The sequence below is a fragment of the Hemiscyllium ocellatum genome, chromosome 1 (genome assembly GCF_020745735.1).
Source record: "Hemiscyllium ocellatum isolate sHemOce1 chromosome 1, sHemOce1.pat.X.cur, whole genome shotgun sequence".
NCBI lineage: Eukaryota > Metazoa > Chordata > Chondrichthyes > Orectolobiformes > Hemiscylliidae > Hemiscyllium > Hemiscyllium ocellatum.
In genome coordinates, this window is record NC_083401.1 from 131,853,042 (window position 1) to 131,877,630 (window position 24,589).

Here is a 24,589-nt window from a genome sequence, read left to right on the forward strand (position 1 = left end):
TTTGCATGTTCTCCCTGTGTCTGCATGGATTTCTCCTGGGTGCTCTGGTTTCCTCCCACAATCCAGAGTTAGGTGGTTTGGCCATGCTAAATTACCCTAATTGTTCAGGCATATGGGGGTTAGGTGTGTTAGCCATGTTAAATGCAGAATTATAGGGATAGGAGAGGGGGACAAGTCTGGGTGGGATGCTCTGAGGTCGGTGCGCACTCATTAGCCAAATAGCCTGTTTCCACATGATGGATTCTATGGCTCTAGAAATCCCTGTGTGTCTAATAGTCATTCTTGACACGTAGTGCTCTTTTTGTAATATCAACTCTATATAAATCTGAAAATTAATCTGCACCAGTCAATGAGACTGAAATAATGAATTGTCCTCAAGGCTTTCAGCCATATCTCAAACCAACATCAGGGATTGGGACATCATTACAATAGCTGTACGTGGTGTTTCAAGTTTTCTGAGAAGAATATATGACCAGGACTGCAGCTGACCCATAAGACTAAGAGGTTAATTTACTTAGAAGCTAAAATCACAAGTGACTCTTCAATTCTCTGATGCTGCATATTTTCGCCTTCACCATCACATAAACATTTCCTCTGCGATTAACCACACCAACCAGCTTTGGATTAATTATGGTTCACAAAAGGAAAAGAAAAATAATTGTAATAAATCATAATTAACTTTTAAAGCAATAGACTGCAATATGTTCATTTGCACTTTTAAGCCATTTTTAAAATGCATCAATTGATAGAAGCAATGGACGCTTTGCTGAAAGCTACCAAATAAACCACAATATCTACTAACTGCTTTTTAACAATAAATTCAGCACTGTGCCTTCAACGTCTTTAAAACTATCACCAGTTTGGAATGAATTATATTTTTTTAAAAATGTGCTCAGGAATGATTTGCTCCAAAATAGTTCATAACTGACCTAGGGCCCTCACTATATCAAATACACTGCAGGCAGAGAGATCTGTGAAGCATAATTACAGATTCAATGTTTCCTGACATGAATTAAGTAATGCTGGATGCTGACATGTGTGCTTACTATTGGCAAACCGAGGACTAGTTGAAAGATTGAAGGTCAAGAACAAAGGTCAAGATCATTTTTATTTTCACCCATCTGTTCGCCAGTTTAGTAATATCATACATATCAGGCAATTATTATAACCCAGTCAAACTGTCAGCGCTTTTTATAGTTTGTTCCTGTATTTTTAAGCCTTTTCAATCAGATGTCAATTACACTGAGAACTGATTTAATTCTGTTCACTGCAAAAAACGTTGAGCAAAAATCAATATTGCAAAGTTAAAATCCGATTCTAGGTCAGGTTGTTTCCATATTTACAAGGATTCCTATATTCTACAGGAAAGTGACTTGGGTTTTAGACAAGTCAGACTTGGGAACCCTTTAAGTTTTTTTTTGGAGGGTAGCCCTGAATCCTAGACCGGATGCTCAGATTCCCAACCCCATTCCTAGGGTTTCCGATTTTCACCAGGATCTTCAAGGGTGTGGGTCGGTTCAGGTCATGAGCCTGCCCCCTGTTCTCCTGAGCTGGCTCGCTCTATTGAGGGATGGCTATGTCTTACTCCTTCACAATTGTCACAGTGCAGGCAATAGCTTTTCAAAGTATCTCGGTCACAGCAACTCAGTGGTGGCAGCGACACAGCCTGCATGACACCTTCAAATTCATTAGTCTATTGAGAGTTTTAGCCCCAGAGAAAACATGGGGCAGCATGGTGGCTCAGTGGTTAGCCTCACAGAGCCTGGGATCCGGGTTCAATTCCCACAATGGGCAACAGTCTGTGTGGAGTTTGCACATTCTCCCCGTGTCGGCATGGATTTCCTCCAGGTGTTCCAGTTTCCTCCCACAGTCAAAAGATGTGGCGAACTGGCTGTGCTAAATTGCCCATAGTGTTAGGTGCATTAATCAGGGGTAAGTATGGGGAAAGGGTTTTTCCTTGGAGGGTCAGTGTGGACTTGTTGGACTGAAGGACCTCCCTACATACTGTAGTGAATCTAATCTAATCTGATTTCTTCTTGGTGGAAGTGAGGTCTGGAGATCAGAGTCAAGAGTGTTGCTGGAGAAGTACAGCAGGTCAGGCAGCATCAAAGGAATAGGAGAGCCAATGTTTTGGGCAGAAGTCCTCTGATTTCTTTGGCAACTACACAAAGCTTATTTAGACAAGCTAGAAAAATTTCAATTGATTGCAGTTTTTGCTTTTAATATTTAAAGGATTTGGATGACTAACCTGTTTACCAACCTGTAGTAAAAGGAAGTCATCATACAGGAAGTTGAAAATTATCAACAAATCACTTGCTTTTACCACACATTTCATTACCAGCAGATAGAGTTCACTGCTTCGATAAAAGGTAAAGTCACAATACTCCCAGAGGACCACAGACTGCTCTTGCATTACAGACAGTCGACTGTTGGTGAGTTTAACCTGAAGGATATCATGCCTCAGGCAAGGGGTGATGTTGAGAAGTTGGCAAGCTAGTGACCTCAACTGGTGCGGGCATTGAACCAGTTGGCATCACTCTGCATCACAAACCAACTGCCCAAAGTAACTGACTCCCTTAGTGGGTAAATAGAGGGTGAAGCTGCATAATGGGGGAGGGAGAGTATCTAGGAGGGAGGGGATGTGAGGGGTGTGCCAGAAGGCCTTACTGGATCCATTATTACTGGGATAAAGTCCCATGTCACTGAGACAGGCCTTTTAAACAATTCTCTGTGGCTGCCTTTGGCCTGTTTCCCGTGTTAGCTGGACCAAGAGCAAGCCACTCCCTGCCTCAATTCCTGCAAATGCAAAGGATGCCTCAGACTGAGTCTCTCCTGAGGGATATGTCTGAGGTGGAGAATATGCCTGACTCTCACTTCCCGTCTTGAGGATGGAAATCTGGACCAATGTGTTCAAATGAAACACATGGTTTCCATTTAGTACAGATAGTACCATCTGGTAATAACTCAATGAAGATGTGGACTAGGGAACTTAAAACATTTTCATTAGTTTCACACACATTTCACAATTATGTCACAGGGTGTGGGCTGGATTTTAGAGGGTGACATGTTTTCAATGATGCCAGCGAGAGGTCCTGTGTGGAGAGGTCCTGCCCTCAATCTGAATGGCTGCCCTGTTACGGTTACGATGTTGAGGCTAACATTAATGGCATTATGGGAGCAGGTCTTGACTTATATCTGGAAGAAGTCTCCCCTGAGAACAACACCTGGCCAAGCAGATGGTTAATCGTGTGGGCAGCACGGTGGCACAGTGGTTAGCACTGCTGCCTCACAGCGTCTGAGACCCGGGTTCAATTCCTGACTCAGGCGACTGACTGTGTGGAGTTTGCACATTCTCCCCGTGTCTGTGTGGGTTTCCTCCGGGTGCTCTGGTTTCCTCCCACAATCCAAAGATGTGCGGGTCAGGTAAATTGGCCATGCTAAATTGCCCGTAGTGTTAGGTAAGGGGTAAATGCAGGGGTATGGGTGGGTTGCGCTTCGGCGGGTCGGTGTGGACTTGTTGGGCCGAAGGGCCTGTTTCCACACTGTAAGTAATCTAATCTTCTGACAAACTCTGTAGGCCTAGCAGTGACAGGTTGGGGTGGTGGTGGTGGGGGGGGTGGGGGTTGGGGGTGGTGGTTATACCTACTGCCGAGACAGCATATCAGGTCATCACACTGAAGTATGCCTGGGTTTGTGTGGTGGGGGTCAGTGGGATCTTGGCAAGAGGGGTGAAGGGTCTGGGCTCAAGAGACTGGGGTTTTCAGATGGAGGTAATTATCTCCTGAAGGCCTAGAGGTCAAATGGGCATCTCCCCAAAGCTGGTAAACTAGTGGTGTTGGGGAAATGAAGCCTCAATACTCCAAGGACAGTCGTCTATCTCTCTCTCTCTATCTCTCTCCCACTTCCAGTAATGTTTCAGACAGGTGAGGGGCAGGCAGCTAGATGGCTGTGGAGGGGAGCAGACTACCTGCTGGATTTTATGAATTTCCCCCCCATACCTGCCAGCAGGGGGAATGTAGCCCAGCCCCATCCTACTCACAGATAAGTCAGGTGGTTTGGCCAATCCAGAAACATTCCAGCCTGCTTTCGTTGCTACATCTGAATTTTTCTTCAATTACTTTGTGGGAATTGCATCCACCTTTCTTCAGGGAGTCCATTTCCAGGGTTTCTTCAGCTCTGGTTGAGAAAGAACCTGCAAATATCAGTCCAGAGCTCTTACCTGTGACCCTCTGTCCTGCAGCCAATGTTTAATTTAAAGTCATTGTCCGGAACAAACAGTCTCCCTACCTCTTTGGCTGACTGCTCCTCTTTCTTTTATTTCACATAAATATACAATATGTTTAGATTAGATTAGATTACTTACAGTGTGGAAACAGGCCCTTCGGCCCAACAAGTCCACACCGACCCGCCGAAGCGCAACCCACCCATACCTTACATTTACCTCTTACCTAGCACTACGGGCAATTTAGCATGACCAATTCACCTGACCCACGCATCTTTGGAATGTGGGAGGAAACCGGAGCACCTGGAGGAAACCCACGCAGACACGGGGAGAACGTGCAAACTCCACACAGTCAGTCGCCTGAGTCAGGAATTGAACCCGGGTCTCAGGCGCTGTGAGACAGCAGTGCTAACCACTGATTTCAGAGTGGGGAGGGGATTGCCTCATGGTATTAACAATGGATTGCTAATCCAGAGATGCTGGTAATGTGCTGAAAACCCCAGTTCGAATCTCATTATGACTGGTGGTGGAATTTGAATCCAATAAAAATCTGAATTTAAGAGAGTCTAATGACGACCATGAATCAACCACCAGAAAAGTCCATCTGGTTCATTGATATCCTTTAGGGAAGGAAGCTACCATCCTTACCTGGTCTGGCTGACATGTGACTCCAGACCCACCAAAGTGTGGTTGATTCTTAACTGCCCTCTGAGCATTAGGGACAGGCAATAAATGCTTGCCCAGCCAGTGATGCCTGAATCCCATGAATGAATAAAAAAGTTTTTTTCATGATGTGTGGGAGCTGCTGCAAAAGCAGTGATTAACAAAGGCCAGTTCATCCATTTTTACTGCTTCTCATGTTCTCATGTTCATCCTTCAAAATAGTGCCATTAAATTTCTTCCTATCCACGTGAAAGGACAGACAGAGCATAGGTTCAACCTCTCATTGAAAAGTCAACATCTCCAACAGTGGAGCCCGCTGAGTTAGTACTGCACTTCAGTGTGACCTCAAACTGTTGTACTTAAGTCTCTAGAGTTTGAATCCATAACCTTCAGACCCAGAGTCAAAATTCAGACATGATATAGGAAAGATATTATTAAGGTGCTATGGAGAAGATTCAGAAACCATTTACCTGAACGTTGCAGAGACGGGAGGGCTGAAGATCGAAGGATAGGCTGGGAATTTTTTCACTGGTGTGTAGGAAGATGAGAGGTGACCTTACAGAGCTTTATAAAATCATGAGAGACAGAGATAAGGTGAATAGATAAAGTCTTCTTTCCTAGGGTGTGCTAGACCAAAACTAGGGAGCTTGTTTTTTAAGGTGAGAGGAGAAAGATTTAAAAGCAACTTGAGGGATAGATGTTTTTCACGGAGGATGGTTTGTATCTGGAATGAACTTCCAGAGGAAGCAGTAGATGTAGGTACAGTTACAACATTTAGAAGACATTTGGATAGAGACATGAATAGGAAAGATTTAGAGGGATATGAGCCAAATTCAGGCAAGTGGGACTAGTTTAGTTTGGGAAACTTGATCGCCATGGACAAGTTAGACCAAAGGGTCTGTTTCCATGCTGTATGACTCTGACTCTGTGGCTACCATTGTTGTATTGTGTCTCGGTCTTAGTGCAATATACCTTTAAGAGCCATGCTCACAATATCATCGCACATCGCTTTAAGGTATAATTGTCTCAGATTCCACCCTTACTGGGACCAGTTGAACCCTCAGTAATATATTGTTCACATCTTGTTTGCGTGTTACATGAGCTAACATAAGCATTTCTAAACAGGTACAAATACACTTGTCGTGATGGAAGATCAACCATTCTTCTTTTCATGTGCAATTTCCACCTGTTTTACATATCTTATTTAATTCCTGTAGCTTCTGATATGCATTAATAGGCCTTTTACTGGTTTTTAAACCTGTCCTTGGGTGATCACACATTCATCCCAATGTACACCTGCCCCTTTTTACTGGCTGGATTTGTAGAAGTTATTTTTGCCCTTTATTTCACTTGAACTTTGAAGGAATCACTTGAAAGGCCAGCATTCAGAAATGCCCCTGAAATTTCCTGTTTTGTTGCTGTCCGAATGGTGCAGGTTCCACCCCCAATGCTGCTGAGAAGGAGTTCCTGGATTTTACCTCAGTGACAATGGAGGAATATTTCTAAATCTGGATGGTGTGTGACTTTGGTACTTGCAGAGTTCCCTTGTACTTACTGCCCTTATCCTTTCAGCTGGTAGTCACTAGGCTTTAGGAGGTACAAAGGAAAAAGCCTTGTTTAGTTCCTTGCAGGTGGCCACTTTACAACATTGATGGGGGGATAAGGATTTAAAGTGACGGATGGTGTGCTTTCACCTGGATGCTGTCAAACTTTGGGCGTTATTGGAGCTACACTCATTCAGGCAAGTGGGGAATAATCCATCCCAACACCACCCACTCATCCCAAAGGAAAAGGCCGGACATTTCAATTTCTCTCTTACTTGGAGAGTACAGAGCAACTTTCAAAATGTTATGATCTGGTGCAACACAAAACCATGGAACTCATTCTTGACTTTTGGCAGGATGTTACTCATGCCCCTCCTACACATTAAGAGCACAGAAGTGGAATGAGGGGAGAATGTCAAGCTCCTGGGAGTGGTCATCCACAAGTTTTCTTGGACTCTTCATGTGGATGCACTGGTTACAAAGGCCCAACAACTTCTCTCCTTCCTCAGGCAGCTGAGGAACTTTGGCATGACAGCAAATGCCCTTGCCAACGTTTATAAGTGCGCCATCGAAAGCACCCTGTCTGGATGTATCACTACCTGGTATGGCAACTGTACCATTCAAGATCGGAGACGGTTGCAGAGAGTGGTGAACTTGGCCCGGACAATCACAAAGGCCAACCTCCCATCTATAGAATCCATCTACCAGGCCCGTTATAAAGGAAAGGCCGCCAGCATTCTCAAAGATCCATCCCACCCTGGCAATGCTTTTCTACAACCTCTACCATCGGGGAGAAGGTACAGAAGCCTGAACACAAGCACCAGCTGGTTTCAAAACAGTTTCTACCCTACTGTTGTTTAAATACTGAATGGACTCACAAACTCTTGACATTCACCTGTACCTGTGTTTTTATTTTTGCTGCTATTTACTTATCTATGCTACTTAACTCCGTATTGCTCGCAAGACAAAGCTTTTCACTGTGCCTCGGTACACGTGACAATAAATTCAATTCAATTCAAAGAAAAACAAGTCCAAAACAATAAATTAATGATTCAAAATTATGCTAGTTATTAAATTGGCCAAAATGTTCCAAACAGCAGAGCTAAAGCAGAGTTAGAGAGAGGCAGATTACACCCAGGTCCTGACCACCAGGGAAGGGGATGGGGACCAAGGCTTAGCTAGGGAATTGGATTTAACTCACACTGACTATACACTCACCTCTGGCGGTGCACATCCAAACTGGCCTCAATGAAATTTCGAGGAAAGTGGAGTCAGAGCAAGTAGTGGTTGAGCTTGAGTTTCCTCCTCTCTTTGCAGATTGATTTTAGGGAGAAGGGAAATTGTAGTATGGGTGTTGGTTTAGCTCACTCATTTACTCCCTCGCTCTCCAGGGAAAGGCTGGGGGAGGTTAGGAGGGTGGGTTTTTGTGATACAATGGCAGGGTTCCTCCCTCTGAGCCAAAAGGCCCAGGTGCGAGTTCTACCTGCTCCAGCGGTGTGTCATCACATCTAAACAAGTTGATTACAAATATACAGTAATGTCCTAGGGCTGAAATGACTGGCCCCTGTAATCCAAAAACAACTCCCTTTGTGCTAGCCAATGGACAATTTGTCCAGATTCCCATTTTCTTCAATTTTCAGAGAATGTTTCCTCATGTCAAACTCTCTGAAATGCTGACATGCTGCAATAGTTAATCTTTTTCATCGCCCCTTTGGAAATCAGCTCTTTTGCCCATGCGTGGACTATGCTAGTAATGGGTGTATTGGTCATATGTGCCTCTTAAAGCAACACACTCAACTTCTTGCAACACCGTGCTAATACTTGGGAGTGGACTGAGAGCAGTAAGTGACTGGATGAGATGTGTCCTGGGAAATCCGGTTAATATTTGTTGGGCAAATGCCAGTTTGGTCTGGTCCTGCTAATTTTGGTATATGTTTTCTTTTCTCTCGTATCCATTGTTATCACTCACAGTTGCATAAAATAAACATAATCAAGGACATTCAGAAAAATAACAACGATCTTTGCTTTTTGCAGGCTTTCTTATACACAGGTCAGGTGCCACTAAAGAGAACTTAACAACAATAAATCTCGCAGTTTGATGAATGTATTATCTGCCAAGTCCTTCAGTTATCATTGAGAAAACTGAGACACTATTATTTCAGTCTTTTATGTCACATGGAAATTTAAGTGGTCATGTTAAAATCAAACTCCCTGCACTATTTTTATATAATTGCTGTGCGGCCTAAGTTTCCTTGTATGCTGATTTCATCCTTTAAATCAAGTGCTCACAACAACAATGTTAGCAAGTGTTTCACAATTGCTTTGGGCGTGTTTGAGACGGCGGTGGCGGGGCAGTGGGGGGGGGTGGGGGGGTGGTCAGAGATTCAAAGGACATCATTTTCAAATATGTGTCTAAATAAAATTTATTCAGTCACAGATGGTGCTCATGTTCCTATTTCTGTGCTAAAATGTTTAGCTGCTATTTTTGGCCATTTAGACATTTAGTAGAAATTTGAAAGCCTCAAAGTCAAAATGTGATGCTCATTCTTTTACCAAAATGGATCGTAATCATTAATTTCAGTGTCACTATGCAGCCATTGTTGGTTGAGGCCTTTTGAAGGTAGAAAGACAGGCATCATGAAAGACTATGGATGTGACTGTTGTGTACACCTGAAAGGAACCTAATAACAAACCAATTTAGTCAGGCTGAGGCCTAACTTTCTGCATAGAAAGCCACTGCTTAAGAGTTCCAGACTTTTCTTTATTAGGCTGTGTCCTTGTGTGGTCACCTAGTGTGAGTTAAGTCTTCATTTCAGTACTGAAAAGAGATTCTGACACCCATTTCAGATGAGGACCACTAAATTTGGAGTTTGTAGAAGGTCAATCCAATGACTATTTGCAGATTGAGAGTATCCTAACCAGCGAACAACTAGATGCCACACAACAAAAGCCCTAAAACTTTGAAATTGCTACTTTTATTGTGCAGATGTAAATATCTGGGGACTTCCTCTTGGACCCACAACAATGGGTGATTGCAAGAATGCCATCTTGACTGTCCTGATTATTTCTGTCACCCCAAACCTAATCTCACATACCACGAACTTGCCAGTGGCCTCAAAGAGGGGCAAAATCGATAAGAGCCCAACAGCTGAGATATGGCCCATTTTATCATCTAGGAAGCTAGAGGACAAATTTAAAATTCTCACCAGACTTCAGGTGTTAATGAAATTTGTAGCCTGGATGCCTTCCAATGATAAAAGGCAAGGAAGGAGCTGAGTAACAGCTGTAAAAAACAGAGCAACTCAGACTGAATTAAAAACAGGCCTCCATGCAGACATATGCATATTTTGGTGAGAGATCCACAATCAGCAGAGCAAATCTATCACAGAGATGGAGATCTGTGCAGTCACAGGCAACCGATTGGGTAGAAATCAAATGAGAGACCCATGCTAAGAATATAGGCCAGATTTACACAGAGCCAGGGTATATTCAAAAACAACTGAAAATGGCGGCCAGCGCCCACATGCTGAAGTCCCACCCCTATTCCAACAGAAATGAGCAGAGTGAATCATCGGAAGGAAACCCAAATTCATCAAAGCCATTTCAATAGTGTGCTGAGTTTAAACAGATCCTATTTTTGATGTTCTAAACACTCCAGCATATAAGTCACAAATTTAGAGAGGAAATGTAAACATGCTTGGAGATGGATAAGTCTGTTTAAGTCTAATACAGAAACCCTGCAGCTGTCAGAGTTAAAGGGAAAGGACTACACTGCATTGATTGACAGGGCACTTTGTGTATCTCAGTAAACAAACACTACCATCTGTTCTGCCAATTCAAAGGATTTCTTTCTTGACATTTCACAAGGACTGTTATTATAGCTGAACCAATTATAAATACTTGCTGGATGTTCAAAAAGTCAAAACACACTGATCTCAGCGAGGATCCTGAGTTCATATTTTGATTGGCAGTTTTGTGCAGATACTTAAGAATAAATTGTCTTTAACATAGCTGTCAAACACACGTTTATGTGCTTCTATAACAGATTAATGACTTGAGGGGATTTAAGAAGAAAGTCACACATAACAGGTTTTCTTTTCTGTTGTGAATGTATGAGTGAGAATATTTTTAGAGCATTAGAATGTTTTTTCCATCCCCATAAATCGCCTGAAGACTGCCCATGAAGATATGAAGGTGGCATGGGGAGGAATCAGATGACCTGAAGGGAAGTTGGGAGAATGAAGTGACGAGGAGGTGGCATGGACATATGAAGTGAAGTGGCATAGTAGTGTGAGGTGGCATGGAAATGGCACAGAGGCATGGGAGTGCGTGAGAGGATGTGAGGAGTGAGGGCTAAAGGGCCTAACACACGTTAAAACCAGGACAGTTACAGACAACCATTAAAGAGGTTCTGGGTACTCTGCCTCAGCAGTCACCTACGTCTTTCAGAGCCTCAAATCTGCTTCCAATGTCAGCTTGCTCCTGCCCTGCCTTTCCAGAATATAAATTGCATGTGGTCATGCCTTTTAAATCCAGGTACGTCTGCAAACTGAGGAAATTCCCTTACTTTTAACGGCCTACCTGTGTTATGATGTCAATGAAAAGTAGCAACAAGAGCTTTGTATTCACGGGCTCGCACAGGTAAATGCAGCAGTTTCTGCAAACCAGAGATTATCTATTAATGATGATTAACCATAACCTGTTCACTGTTTCCTTACACAAGAAGACTTCATCTCAGGGGATCATAACCTAATCTTAATCACATCTTGATCACTTGTAATGTTGTGCGAGTGTTTCCAAAGCAGGGTTTTAATTTCACAATGTGCATTGGCCGTCTGCGTATACTGATTTTAAAATTGAAATTATGTTTAAATAAATACTTTCTTATCAGCCAAAAAAAGCAGAAGGGAAGAAGATTAATGAAGAACAACAGATATGGACAAGAGTAGTAAGCTTTAGACGACTTATTGTCATCTTATCTTACTCGCCATTACACAAGAATGTCACAAAACGCTAATAGGTTGAGCCATGAGAAAGAAAAAAGTATATTTCCAGCTAAACATGTAAAATCTGTGACTTACAGACTGTGTATGAAGGAAGATGGACCTCAGCTGTGTCTTTCAGGAGCTGATAACATGAAACTACCAAACAGTTGTACCCTGCTGAAGAGCTGACTGAAGTGTTTATTGGCCAGGCATTATACTAGTCACTCATCAACAACACAGCAAGTTTAAGCAAATGATCCTTAACTGAAAGCTGAAGAGATATTTCAGCCAGACTGATTACGGCATTCCAGTAAGGCAACATTAGCCTTAAGAGTGTGGTAATTTTCAGCGTTAAAAATGTACATTTCTTATCTTCCATCAACCTACAAACCTGATCTTCTAGAATTTTCTGAAGCTGCTTCTTATGTCAAAAACTGCACCACCAAAGAATGTCACACAAGTTTAAATTGTAAATACGTATAAGTTATACATTAATTGTATCTCTGATAAATAGACTTAGCTGACATTTCAGTAGCCTTTCAGGAACTATTAAGCCTTTATATAAGGCACAAGGACATACTTTCGAGTCAAAAGTGATACATGAAAATCTTTCCAGTTATCAACAAAAAACTGAGAACGAAGTGTGACTGAAATTTAATGGTGCACTTTTAAAATTTGGAATCAATCTCAAAAGCCCAAAAATTCAAAGACCATTGGGTTCATGAGGCTGTGAACTTCTGTTTTAGAATCAAAAACAAAATCAAAACTCAATTTAATCATCAGATTTAATCCAAAATCAGACTTCCAAGTTTTCATTGCTAAGGATAATCGGTGCAAATTATAGTAGTCCATTTTCAAGTGAATCATTATATAGTGCACAAGTTGCTCTCACTATGAATTAACAGATAAATATGAGTGTGATCTGCAATGCACACCTATCAGACATAGAACTATGCTACCTATGCTGCTTCTGGCAGTTCAAAGACATCTTGTAATTTTATCTTGCTCGGCAATTATTTGCAAAGCAAGCCAGAATTCCAAAGATTTCTATCTTTGAATTGCGTGGAGCAAGCAACATTCTTGATGTAAATTCACCGTTAAAAAAATCAGCAATCAATAACACTGCAGAATCTACCATACAATCTCCACTATACCCTTCAACTTCCCTTTTATCTATTGCAGCAGGCAAGGAGTTCATCTGATATAACATCACTTAACAAGCAAGCAACAGCTGCACCGACACAGCACACATCTTACCTTGTCTGGTGATCCTCAACCGTGGACTTAACAGCATCTTTGTTTCTCAAACACTAAAGCTCGATGCTTGCTCTAACATTCTAAGCAAGGAACCAAAGAGCATTATAAAAGGTATACTGTCAGCCTTCTCTACTGGACTGATGAATAAAAGATCAGGCATTCTACTGAAAAAACCATATGTATTATTTATAATATTCGGACATGTCCGTAGTCGAGCTTTAGGGTAAATTGAGTAGAAAAAGACACTGTCGTCTCAGTGTAGTGTTTTAATTCGATTCTAGTGTCTTTGAATTCTACAGGCAGGTGGAACATTCAGAAGGCACTATGAACAACGTTTAGATTTTAACTCCCTCATGCCCACTGGCTTTCCAAGATTGGAAGTCTGGATTCCTGATTATGAAAGCAAAACAGCCGAATTGCTCCCTCACTTTTACAAAGTAAAACAAATTACAATATGCTGGACTCAAATATTAAATCATGCCGACAAAGGCAGAGACAGCTACACAGTTAGTTAAAAGCACAAGAGTTTTAAATTGTATTTTAAATGTATTTCCTATCCCACTGTAATTCTGCTGAAGCGGAATCAATGTGGCAGTGGGAAGACAATTAGGGCCGACTGGGGACAGGGGTTTATGGTGCTTTTGAGATCTTCCCAAATGTGGACAAGCCTACCACGTTTCATACCCTCCCCAGCTGACCATGTGGTTGGAGTCCAGCAGCTAAATGGAGGTGGCTCCCAGGGTCAGGCCAAGTCCAGCCATTGATGTCTCTCCTACATCAGTCCAGTCCACTCTGTTGTGGAGGGCGGGCTCTTGAGGCACAGTGGCAATGTTCACACCTCTGGGCTAGGAGGCCCAGGATCATGTCCCAACTGCTCCAGTGGTTATAAAATTTCCAAACAGGTTGATTCTGAGAATATCTAAAGCTAAAAATGAGTAATGGAAAGTGGAGCAGTGCTCCCTTTGGTCTGGTATTCACAGACAATGTAGGTTGCAAGCATGAGCAGAAAGCCATCCTATGGACAGAGGCCCCTCAATGTTCACAATCTGCATACAGCATCTCCACTTTGAGGTGCCCTTACAGACTTCTAAACAGCATCTCTAACATCCACCTACGCGAGAATTAGAATCTTGGATCATCCGACTGAAGTTCCGCCTTTAGAAAATCACATCCTGTTCAAATAGGTTGAAGAAGTTGTAGGTAACCTATTAATTAACCACTTAAGATCATACCACAGTGCAGAAGGTACTGGGGTTCGGGCCTTTATTGGTTCCTGACTTACTATTGTTCCAATCTTACAGTGATCTATTTTAACCTTTTGATAACGCAGAACTTGAGTACTACTGATTAAACGCATATTTTGTCAAAGCTTTTCATCTTGCACTCCTCAGGACATCTCACAAGAACACTAGTACAATTAGTATTCTTACATAATGCCTTCATGAGTACAAGATGAAAAATATTGACATGAGCAATGATTTAACCTCATTGTAACTGCGTATTCAAATGTTTACATTTTAAGAAATTGTTCTTTAATGGTTTATATCTTAGTATTGTTTTCTCTCTTAAAACACATTTCTAAAGGATAATTCCTCAGTAAATTTTGTAATCCTATAAATAACAGATTAGAATCGACAGGTTGGATATAGTAACAGGCCTCACTGAAATGGAATTGTATTCTGTATGTGTGTCTTTGAAAACAAATACGAGGGAGTCTAAGGAATCCGCTTGCCTCCACGCATTTATGAATGGTTTGGCAGATTTCATCCAAAACTGATTTGTTGTTATTCTCTATGACATCATAGGATAACTGTGTGTTCCAGAATGCAGAGGGTACTAAGTCACTGAATGTGAACCATAGGCATCTCCCTGCAGACCACACTGGATTAGGCTAGACGCTGGTCTTTGGCAAGGCACTGATGATGATATTCGAGAGGTTCCTGTAGATATGAAATGGCACGTGCATTTCCTTCCAACAAGCAAGGCCCTCAGATGATTTCTACAATAAATGCTGATCGAATATTTGAGAAAGTCTTGCGTAGTGCCCTTGTGTGTCTCCTATTGTGGTTCAAAAGTCTTTCTCAAACATCCAGCAGCAATTGAACAGTAAAAGGTGATATACTTTTAAGTAGCACTTAAAATCCTGAGCAATATCTTACTCCCAATCAGTCACTGCTAGAAGATGGCATTAGTTCAAGTGATAGTCACTGCAATGTCTTCAGCCTCAGATTGGTAATAGGCAACTTAAGTGGCAATTAGCCCTTTACAATCCCCCAAACAGCTGTTCCTTTACTAAGCAGGAGATCTGCATTAATCTTAGGTTAAACCAGTGTTTCAGCTTAAAACTCCACCTTGGCAACTTCATAGACATTTTAGTACCTATTGTATCTGGGGAAATAAAAAAAATCACTCCCCATAGTCTGTCCAGTAATTGAACAAGATAGATCTTATTGACAGGCTGCACTTCAAAACTAGACAGATCACCAACTTGGATGAGAATGACCAACTGTGTTATCAGGTATTGTACTGTGTTTTAATAATCTAAAATAATCCTGTGTTGAAAAACTGAAGGTAAGTAGATGGACTAAACAAACAGGCTCTCTTCCTTTCTACAAACAATGAAAAGCATCACATTCCAGAATAGAGTTTAATTTTCTATCCTAATCTAAATGTTAATTTGCAGAGGTTGTTCTGGCTATTGGTCTTGATACATGGAACACATTACTTTGACAACTGATGTAAACATACATCTTAATAAATAACAACAACATATATTGATATCCAAGAAGCATTTAAATTGTTTCTAGCATTGACTATGAAACAACAGGGTAAATTGTTCTTTTAGTTCTTACAGTAATAAAGTACATTTTCTCACCCAAGCTGAAAAGTGAAATACAATTCACTCTGACTTAATTAATATCATTAGAAGATTGACAATAACTTGCATTTCTATGGCACCTTGAAAGCAGGCAAGTGTCCCAAGGTGCTTCACCGAGATGTAACAAGACAACAATGGATCTCTAAACCTAGAAACCAGATTGCACTGGAGACAGGTGAACACTGCTTCAAAAGACAGCTAAAATACTTCCTCATTGTACCGGCAGCACTCACAGACTCATTAATTATGACATTCACAATAACATTCTCAAAATTGCCCTCCCCCATTAAGCAGGATTTTTCTGCAATCACAGCAACACATTTTGTGAAATATCCTTCTAAAGCAGTTAGCATCAACGCAGGGTGCATGCAAATTCAGTGACACCTGCTTGTTACAATAATATATGAAAACAGACAGTCTTACCCACACTTTACATTGCCTGCACGCCTATCAGAGGCAGGAACAGTATCAGGAGTCCAAGGATGCGACTGAAAAGTAGTGGGCAATTCTCAAAAGGGAATCGCATTCCAGCTGCACAACCTGTGCTCAATGTTCAGGAGGAAATGGCTAAAGAAGTGACGGGGAGACACCAAGGTTTTGTGACTATACTGGAAGCTACGGTGCTGGCAGCATAGAGCAGGGATTCATTTCCTTAGGTGGCTGGAAGCTTTCTAAAATAAGGCAGTGGCAGGAGATGCAGAGGATGTCAGTAGCTAGAGTAATGGCAGGAGTACATGGTTATCAGTGCTCAGAGAAATCCAATGCTACAGCTCGAGCTGTGAAGGTAAACTGCCTGATACAATACTTCCTCAATACAGCTTTATTAACGACAGCATTCACTGCTCTTCTCCACTACCGTCCTGCAATCATGACAACACATCAGTAAATATCCAGTATGTCTCATCATTCCAGGAAACTGTTCTCCAGCAGATTCCTTACATTACCACAATATTACCCTAGGAAAGTGGGTCCTGGCTCCAGAGGAAAACATTGACCTCTCTCAGAATGAGTGAACATTTCCTGCTTCTCTGTCAGCCTCGGCCATTGCTGGTGCCACTCAGACAAGTGACCAGACTTCTCCAGCTACATCCCATCATACAGCAGGCAGCAAGCTGCTCCACTAGGCCCAAGCTGCTCAAAAACCCTCTGAAGTGTACCCGTAGTGGTCATTGATTCAATCGATGTAGCCATGATTATATTATTTATTTTCCTCATGGATGGAACCGTGCTCAATTGCTTAAGCTTGTGGGTGGAGCTAGAGAGCAAATTAAATGGAGAAGCCTCTAAAGAGAAACACTTCAGTTCTGGCTGACACTATGGGCTGGATTGGGATGGGTTGTGTCACTGACTCCCTCTCTACTAGCCTTGTCCTGCAGTAATCGCCACACTGCAGGTCGGTTGCATAAACTAATATTGCAACTTGCCCCTCTTCATTCAGGAGGAAGGCCCAACCTCAGGGTCTGCTGGTTAATCACCATCAGCAGCCCATCCTTACCAGTGGTGAGCACTGTCGGTACTAAAGGAAGACCTGAGGAAGATCATGGTTTTCCCCAATTAGCTGTATTCTGAGATTTTAAGTGAGGGATTCTGGGGAGGGAAGGGTTGGGATGGGGCTCAGTTCTGTTGGGTTGGTGGTGCAGAAAGAGAAAGTTGGTATTTTGGGGATGATAAGCCCCAACGTGCCCCAACATGCATTGGACGTCCCCTTGTTTCCCGCATTTAATCATGTAGGCCTTTAGATTAGATTACTTACAGTGTGGAAACAGGCCCTTCGGCCCAACAAGTCCACACCGAACTTCCAAAGCGCAACCCACCCAGACCCATTCCCCTACATTTACCCCTTACCTAACACTATGGGCAATTTCCCATGGCCAATTCACCTGACCTGCACATCTTTGGACTGTGGGAGGAAACCGGAGCACCCGGAGGAAACCCACGCAGACTCCACACAGTCAAACTCCAAACAGTCAGTCGCCTGAGGCTGGAATTGAACCCAGGTCGCTGGCGCTGTGAGGCAGCAGTGCTAACCACTGTGCCACCGTGCCGCCCACAAGGTGACTTGTCCAATCCCCTAACCACTGTCCATGCCAACCCTATCATGGTGTGGACAACATATTATTCAGTCTAATAAGCTTCGTAGGAACCAGCCTAATTGACCTTTGATTATTGACAAATCTGGCAAGTGAGCAGCCAGTTTTAGTGACCCCCACTGGTGCGCCCTTGGGTCAGATTAGGAGTGCGTGGTGAAGTGGAAGGCTGGAAACTCAATGAACCTTTCATGGTCCACTGGCAAACTCATACCCAGTAGTAAGACATAAAATGCAGCTCAGTGTGTGAGAAGTTTCAAATTATTGTCCTGCTGTGGATTTAGAACCAGAATCATCACTGGACTGTCCTGAGATTAAATCAGACGTATAAGTTACAGAGCAAGCCAACAAACTGCAACTGCTCTCAAGACAAACTCGGCAACTACACACTGCTGTTTAACTAACTGAGATAACCCTGGGGTCCCCAGAATGACTGCACTGCAAAGCTTGGTTCGCCATTTTTATTTGTCAACCCTAACGTGGTTTCCTTGATAATTTTGCTCTTTGACCTGATAATGTGTTGGTGTTTGTCTTTGTCATTGGTTAGTAACGCTGAATTTGAGTATTGCTGAAAAAAGAGACATGTTGCTGAAACTTTTCATTTTTAACTCATCAAGACAGATGCCAGAATGCCAAATCTCCAAGGGAACAACAATTTATATTGTCGAAGAAACAGGCTGCTGATTGGTTAATAGCAGACTGTGACTAGTCAAAGCATTGTTTTCAAAAATGAATGAGGGAACAGTTCTCTAAAGCTCTATTTTAAAATTTTTAAAGAAGTAAATTGACCTTGTTTGGTCAAAACATTGTCCATGGGAATGCACCAGAGAACAACGGTTCCGCAGGCTTTTGTTTAATCAAAGAGGCACAGGCCTGGCCTAATTCTTTTTGCCTCCAGGAAATAATGCCTTATGTAGGAATATATCTAGTTTGTAGTAAGTCTAAGTGAGCGTCATTGTGAACGCAGTTGAGAACTGAAATTGGCTATTAGTATGATGATTGGTCAACTCCGGATTGTCCAGTAAGTGCTCTCCAATCATGGAATCACATTGAATGTTAGACATCTATGTTCTGAGTTTTGCAAGCATAGCTATTATATACATTAGGATTGAACTAATCAGCAGCCTTGTAAATCAGTCATAAATCAGTCCTGCACTCTACAAGCTCAATTGTCATAGAGTCATACAGCATGGAAACAGACATTCGGTCCAACCATCCACAGTGACCATGTTCCCAAGCTAAACCAGTCCTATCTGCCTGTTATATGGCCCAGATCCTTCCAAACTTTTCCTATTCTTGAGCTTATCCAACTGTCTTTTTAAATGTTGCAACTGTAGCTACATCCAACACTTCCTCTGGCAGTCCACTCCACACACAAACTACTCTGTTCAGCAAAAATTGCCCCTCATGACCTTTTTAAAACTTTCCGCTCTCATCTTAACCCGTTCGCCCCTAGTTTTGAACTCACCCATCTCAGGGAAAAGATCTTTATTATTATTCTTACCCATGCCTCTCATGATTTTATAAGCCTCTATAATGGTCACTTACACTCCAGGGAAAAAGTCCCAGCCTATCCAGCTTATGTTTTAGAATGCAAACCTTCCATTCCCAGCAACATCTTGGTAAATATTTTCTGAACACTCTCCAGTTTAATAATATCCCTCCTATAGTAGGGTGACCAGAACTGCACACAGTACTCCAGAACAGGCCTCACCAACATTCTGTACACTCTCAACATGATGTCCCAGCTGCTGTACTCAAAGGTGTGAGCAATGAAGGCAAGCACCCTAAATGCCTTCTTAACGACCCTGCCTACCTGCAATGCAACTTTCAAATAATTATGTCCCTGAAGGCCTGGGTCTCTCTGTTCTACATAATACCCATGGCCGCACCATTAATTGTGTAAGTCCTGCTCTTGTTTGTTGTACCAGAGTGCAATACCTCACATTTATCCAAATTGAACTCCATCTGCACTCCTCAGCCCATTGACCCAATTGGTTAAGATCTCTTTGTAATCTTAGGCAACCTTCTTCACTGTCCACTATACTACCAATTTCGGTGTCATCCGCAAACTTATGAATCATGATTCCTATATTCTCATCCAAATCATTTATTTAACTGACAGAGAAAAGTGGACCCTGTACCAATGCCAGTGGAACATCTAGTCAAAGGCCTCCAGTCCGAAAAACAACCCTCCACCTCACACTGTCTCCTACTGTCAAACCAATTCGGTATCTAATTGGCAAGATCACCCTGAATCCCACGTGATCTAACTTTACTAATTAGTTTACCATGCAGAACCTTGCCAAAAGCTTTACTAAGGTCCACGTTGACAACGTCTACTGCTCCGCCCTCATCAATCTTTTTGGTTATTTCCTCAAAAAACTCAATCAGGTTTGAGAGACACTATTTCCCTCGCACAATGCCATGCTGACTATCCCAAATCATTCATTGCCTCTCCAAATGCATGTGCATCCTATCTTAGAGAATTACCTTCAACAACATACCTACCACTGATGTCAGGCTCTCCGGTCTATAATTCCCAGGCTTCTCCTTACAGCTTTTACTAAATAAAGGCACAACATCAGCTGGCCTCCAGTTCTCTGGCACATGACCCATGGTTATAGATGATACAAATATTTCTGCTAAGGACCTGCAATTTCTTCCTTAGCTTCCCACAACATCCTAGGATATACTTGATCAGGTCCCAGAGATTTAGCCACCTTTATGTTTTCTAAGACCTCCAGCACTTCCTGTTCTACAATATGAACTATGTTAGAGTGCAAAAAAGCTAATCTGTGACATACTAGTTGCCCAATCAGAGCACTGCTTCCTGTGAATTGTTCCAACCCACGAATGGACTTCAGAATGTCACTTTTGGTGCTGAAAGAAACTCAGTCTTCCTCCCATTACATTGGAAGAGTAAAGATGTTGTCCCAAAAATATGAGCAACAGATGAGGCTAGCCACTTTGTGCTGTTAATATGCAGTCACAATGCAAGTGACTAACAGGATATTGTCATCTAGCCAGAACACTTCCTGCCCACCACAAAAATCAATCACATGGTGTATGAATTTCAATGCTGGTGAGATGCCAGAGATTTAGACTGCATGTCACACTAACTAGTGAATTGGATTGGAAAGCACATCCTTTCAGTTGTTTACAACAGGCAGAGTTATACATGTACTTAACTAGCTTGTGCTTGCAAACTCAGGTCCAGGTAGCAATGCTTGAACAAGCTAATTCTTTGTACAATGATGTTCCTTGTGCAGCATGACACAAGGGGTACAGCATCTATGGCTGCAATAGTTCCTGACTAGAAATATTAGCATTTCAAAGGTGGTTGCTCCCTGTCATCCAAAGGCCAACTTTAACTTGGTGGCTTGGTTGGAACAAAGACAGCATAGAGATTTGATCTGAGAGACTCATGGTTGCTGCTGGGATTGCAGGCACAGAGCTAGATGATGTGGTGCTGGTGATCACAGTGTGTACAGGGAATTGATTAGATACCTGACTGGTGATCAGGAGCATCCATAGTAGTATGCAGGTCATTAATGACAGCTTGCATCGTAGCACTCTTCAAGATGGGTGCAACATTGGTGTGTTTTGTTCTGTTTTATATTGTCAATAGGGAAGGTGATACAACTGTTTCCCCTGGTGCATGGAGGCATTCTTACCTCTGAAACAAAAGTCTACAATCTCAAGATGCTGCCAATGCCAATTATTTGAGGCTGGAAGAAGTCTAAGTATACAAGTTGAGGGAGGCAATGATCTTGATATCTATCGGCAGTACTGCCATGACATATATCAGTGATAACTTCCTCGGCAACTTGACAGCATTTAATAGATAGCTCCTCAGTAATGTTGACATACACATGCTCCTTGAAGTCACTTTGGCTTCCTTTTCACTCTAATTCATTAATCTCCTCTTTCTTCATCTGGCAGCTTTGCATGCTCTGCAATTTCTTCATTTCTCCTTCCTTTCATCCCCCCCTATTTTTAAATGTAGCACCAAAGCAACACTATGGGTGAAGCAAACAGTAACATCTGTGCAAAAACAGAAATTCTCGATGCAGTTGCATTCTGGGGTGGGACACTGGGGATGAGGGAGGTGGATTGGGCCCCTCTGTGGGCACCGATATAGTGTGCACAACACAAGGAATATTTTACAGCCCATTCTCTTTTCCACTGAAGTGCCTGCTAATTAGTCGATCTACTTTTCAGTTCATGGCCATTGACAGGAGCTAATGGGCATGCAGAGCATGTAGTAACCTATTTTTCTTTATTTAAACTGCCTATATTTGCTCTTTTCTCTTGGTTCAGAGTTTATGAAACAATTTTAAGCCTAGCATCTACTCTGCCATTTATGTGACCTTGTCTCTGTATACAACCTTAACAAAAAGGTAGCAAGAATGCATTGAAATGGGTCAGAAATATCTTGTTGGAAAACATTCTGTAGATAAATAGCCTCTCACAAATCTTTGTGGTATCATCTGATGTGGCCACATATACAGTAGAGACTGCTCATTCACTGTGTTCTACCGGGGATATGATTCAAGGCGATCCTATTTTCTGTAATTGTTCCTCCTTGGCTCCTTAAGGTGCATAGGAAATGAAGCTAGGTTTGAAAAAGTTCAAGTATTGTTACTTTCAAATTGCCTTTTATATCTCGAATAAACCTAACCTCATTTTGAGCTCAGCTTGGGATTTCAGCCACAGACCATGTATAACACACAATGCTGCATTAATTCTGGACCAGTGCACAATTTTTCTGTCGACATTTCCCTCTTTTGTTCTTCACTAGCAATTCTCGGTCTAAGATTGAATTTTGTTTACCTCATGTTACCTAAAATTTTTATGCGACAATCTCATTCTTTCATGACATTTATTTGAGATGCCATGTTCAAGGAATGTAATTCAGGTAAATAAGTTCCACTTAGAGACAGGCACAATGGGATCAGCACCATGACATAGGAACAAAGTCTGAGCTTGGAATTCTCTTTTGATTACGCTGTGTGCTCCATCCAACATCAGCATAACCGTGCAGAAGAATGTTAAAGAGCAAATTTTTTTTCAGCCCAACGTGAGTTTTGTGATCCTTTGTGTTGATTTAGAAAAAAAAAATCTCTTAAGCATTGACGTGGTCCTTAAAATTGGGTTCATCTCCTGAATGAGGGAATCACTGTTGGGAATTTTAGTTAAATGTATTCATTTCCAGGCCATTGAGGAAGCTTTGGAAAATTTTGTTGATATTTTTGGGCACATGCATATATGTGCCAAATACATTTTGAAATGGTTTAGATGATTTTTCTTTTACCTGTACTAAAGAACTCACTACTCCACTCCAATCTTAACAGTTTTAACAAGTCACTTTCAATCATTTACAATTGGATTATTAATCAGGCTGAATTGACAATTTTTCATGTGTGTGTGAGGTAGATTCCAACTTCAGCTGAATAGAATCAAATTTTACTAAGTTAACACTCTTAAATACCTTTCGAGATAATTTTACAGGAATAAGCTCCTAATTGTGATGAATTATGACAGATTTGGCAATAATCAACCAGCAAATAGGTTTAAGTGGAGGAAAAAGAAAACACTTTTAAATTAAATGCAATTTTCATCATATTTTGGGCTGGAATCAGTTGCAGCAGAAATCTGGTGCTTATTTCTACAGGCGACATTCATGTTTTAGCATGTGACTACCAGCTGAAAGATTGAAAACCATTCTTCCCTTTAGCACTGCTAGCAATTCCCTGGGACAGAACCTTGGCCAGCAGGAGGCTAGAGAGGTGTCCAAAAGCATCTCACAATTGAGAAGATGGGAGGAGAGTCCAGAGACGGGGTGGGGAGGCAAAACTCTCTTTCGTCTCACTCTGGCGAATGTTAATATGTCCCACAGCAGCAGCCAACTTCTGACGGATTCTCCGCTCAGGTGATCAGTTAAAATGGCGGTCAGGCTGATGTGATATCAGTAGACCGCATACATGAAGAATACTATGATTCCCCAGACAGTGTCTTTGTTATCTGCTTGGCAGAGCAGGTCAAAATTCAAGACCTTTGCAGCAGTTAGGCACATCAGTGGATAGGACTCCGACCTGACTCACTTTAATTGCCTTCCTGCCCCCGTGGAATTCAAATCATCCCTATGTGTCGCAGTCCCTTTTATGTGTAAACGGGCAAATTTCGATATTTCGGTGACCAACCCATCAAAACAAGATCAGGGCCATTTCCAGTCGGAGGCCTCAGTTAAGCAGCTAGTAGTAGGGTTGCTGGATTCATGCCAGTACTATGCAAGATGGCAGCAAGGTATGCCTGAAGGCGTCATATCATGGAGGAGCTAGATACCATTGACTCAAATGACATGAGCTGAGCCTGCAGAAGCAGCTACTTCTGCCTCCGCCACAAAAGTAATTTAGAAGTACGTTTCCCAGGTATGTTTGCCTCTTAGCATCATTAAAAGCTGTCAGAGATTGCACTGACTGACCAGTTCCACCCTAAAATGGTAATCAGAATCCTTTAGGTCACCAGAACCTAATTCATGTGCCAGAAAGGCCCAATAATCTGGAAAAAAACAGTTATTTTAGAGCCCTGTACTGATGGTATGTCCATGTAACCTGATCTGGGCCAAATTAAATCAGGTTGATTTTCTTTTCCACCCTGGACAAACTTAAAAGGGTTGGTCATTGGACCGCAATGCAGCACTGCCTGAAATCCCAATGGGAGGACCAGGCTTGAGGGACCAGGGTCACCACAAAGTGTGGTGGATGCTGGGATAATGAGTCAGACAGATTTTTAATTGGAAATGGGTTGAAAGGTTATGGGGAGAAGGCAGGAGAATGGAGGTGAGGAGCACAGTCATGATTGAATAGTGGAGCAGACTCAATGGGCCAAATAGCTCTATATTTCTGCTCCTATATCTTATGAACTTAGCATCTAGCTAGTGAGCTGGA

General features: G+C 42.1%; 1 protein-coding gene across 3 annotated transcripts in view; it reads right to left on the reverse strand.

Moving 5' to 3' along the window:
• Positions 1–24,589, reverse strand: part of arhgap24 (Rho GTPase activating protein 24) — a 452,465-nt gene that overhangs the window by 396,778 nt on the left and 31,098 nt on the right. The window contains exon 1 of one of the 3 annotated variants that reach the window (XM_060826031.1): positions 15,630–15,648. The exons of 1 other annotated variant lie outside the window; for it this stretch is intronic. The gene's annotated coding sequence lies outside the window, so the exon portion shown is untranslated. Of the gene's footprint in view, positions 1–4,039; positions 4,059–15,629; positions 15,649–24,589 lie in introns of those variants that run through there. One more of the 3 variants, XM_060826021.1, reaches the window with a different exon arrangement.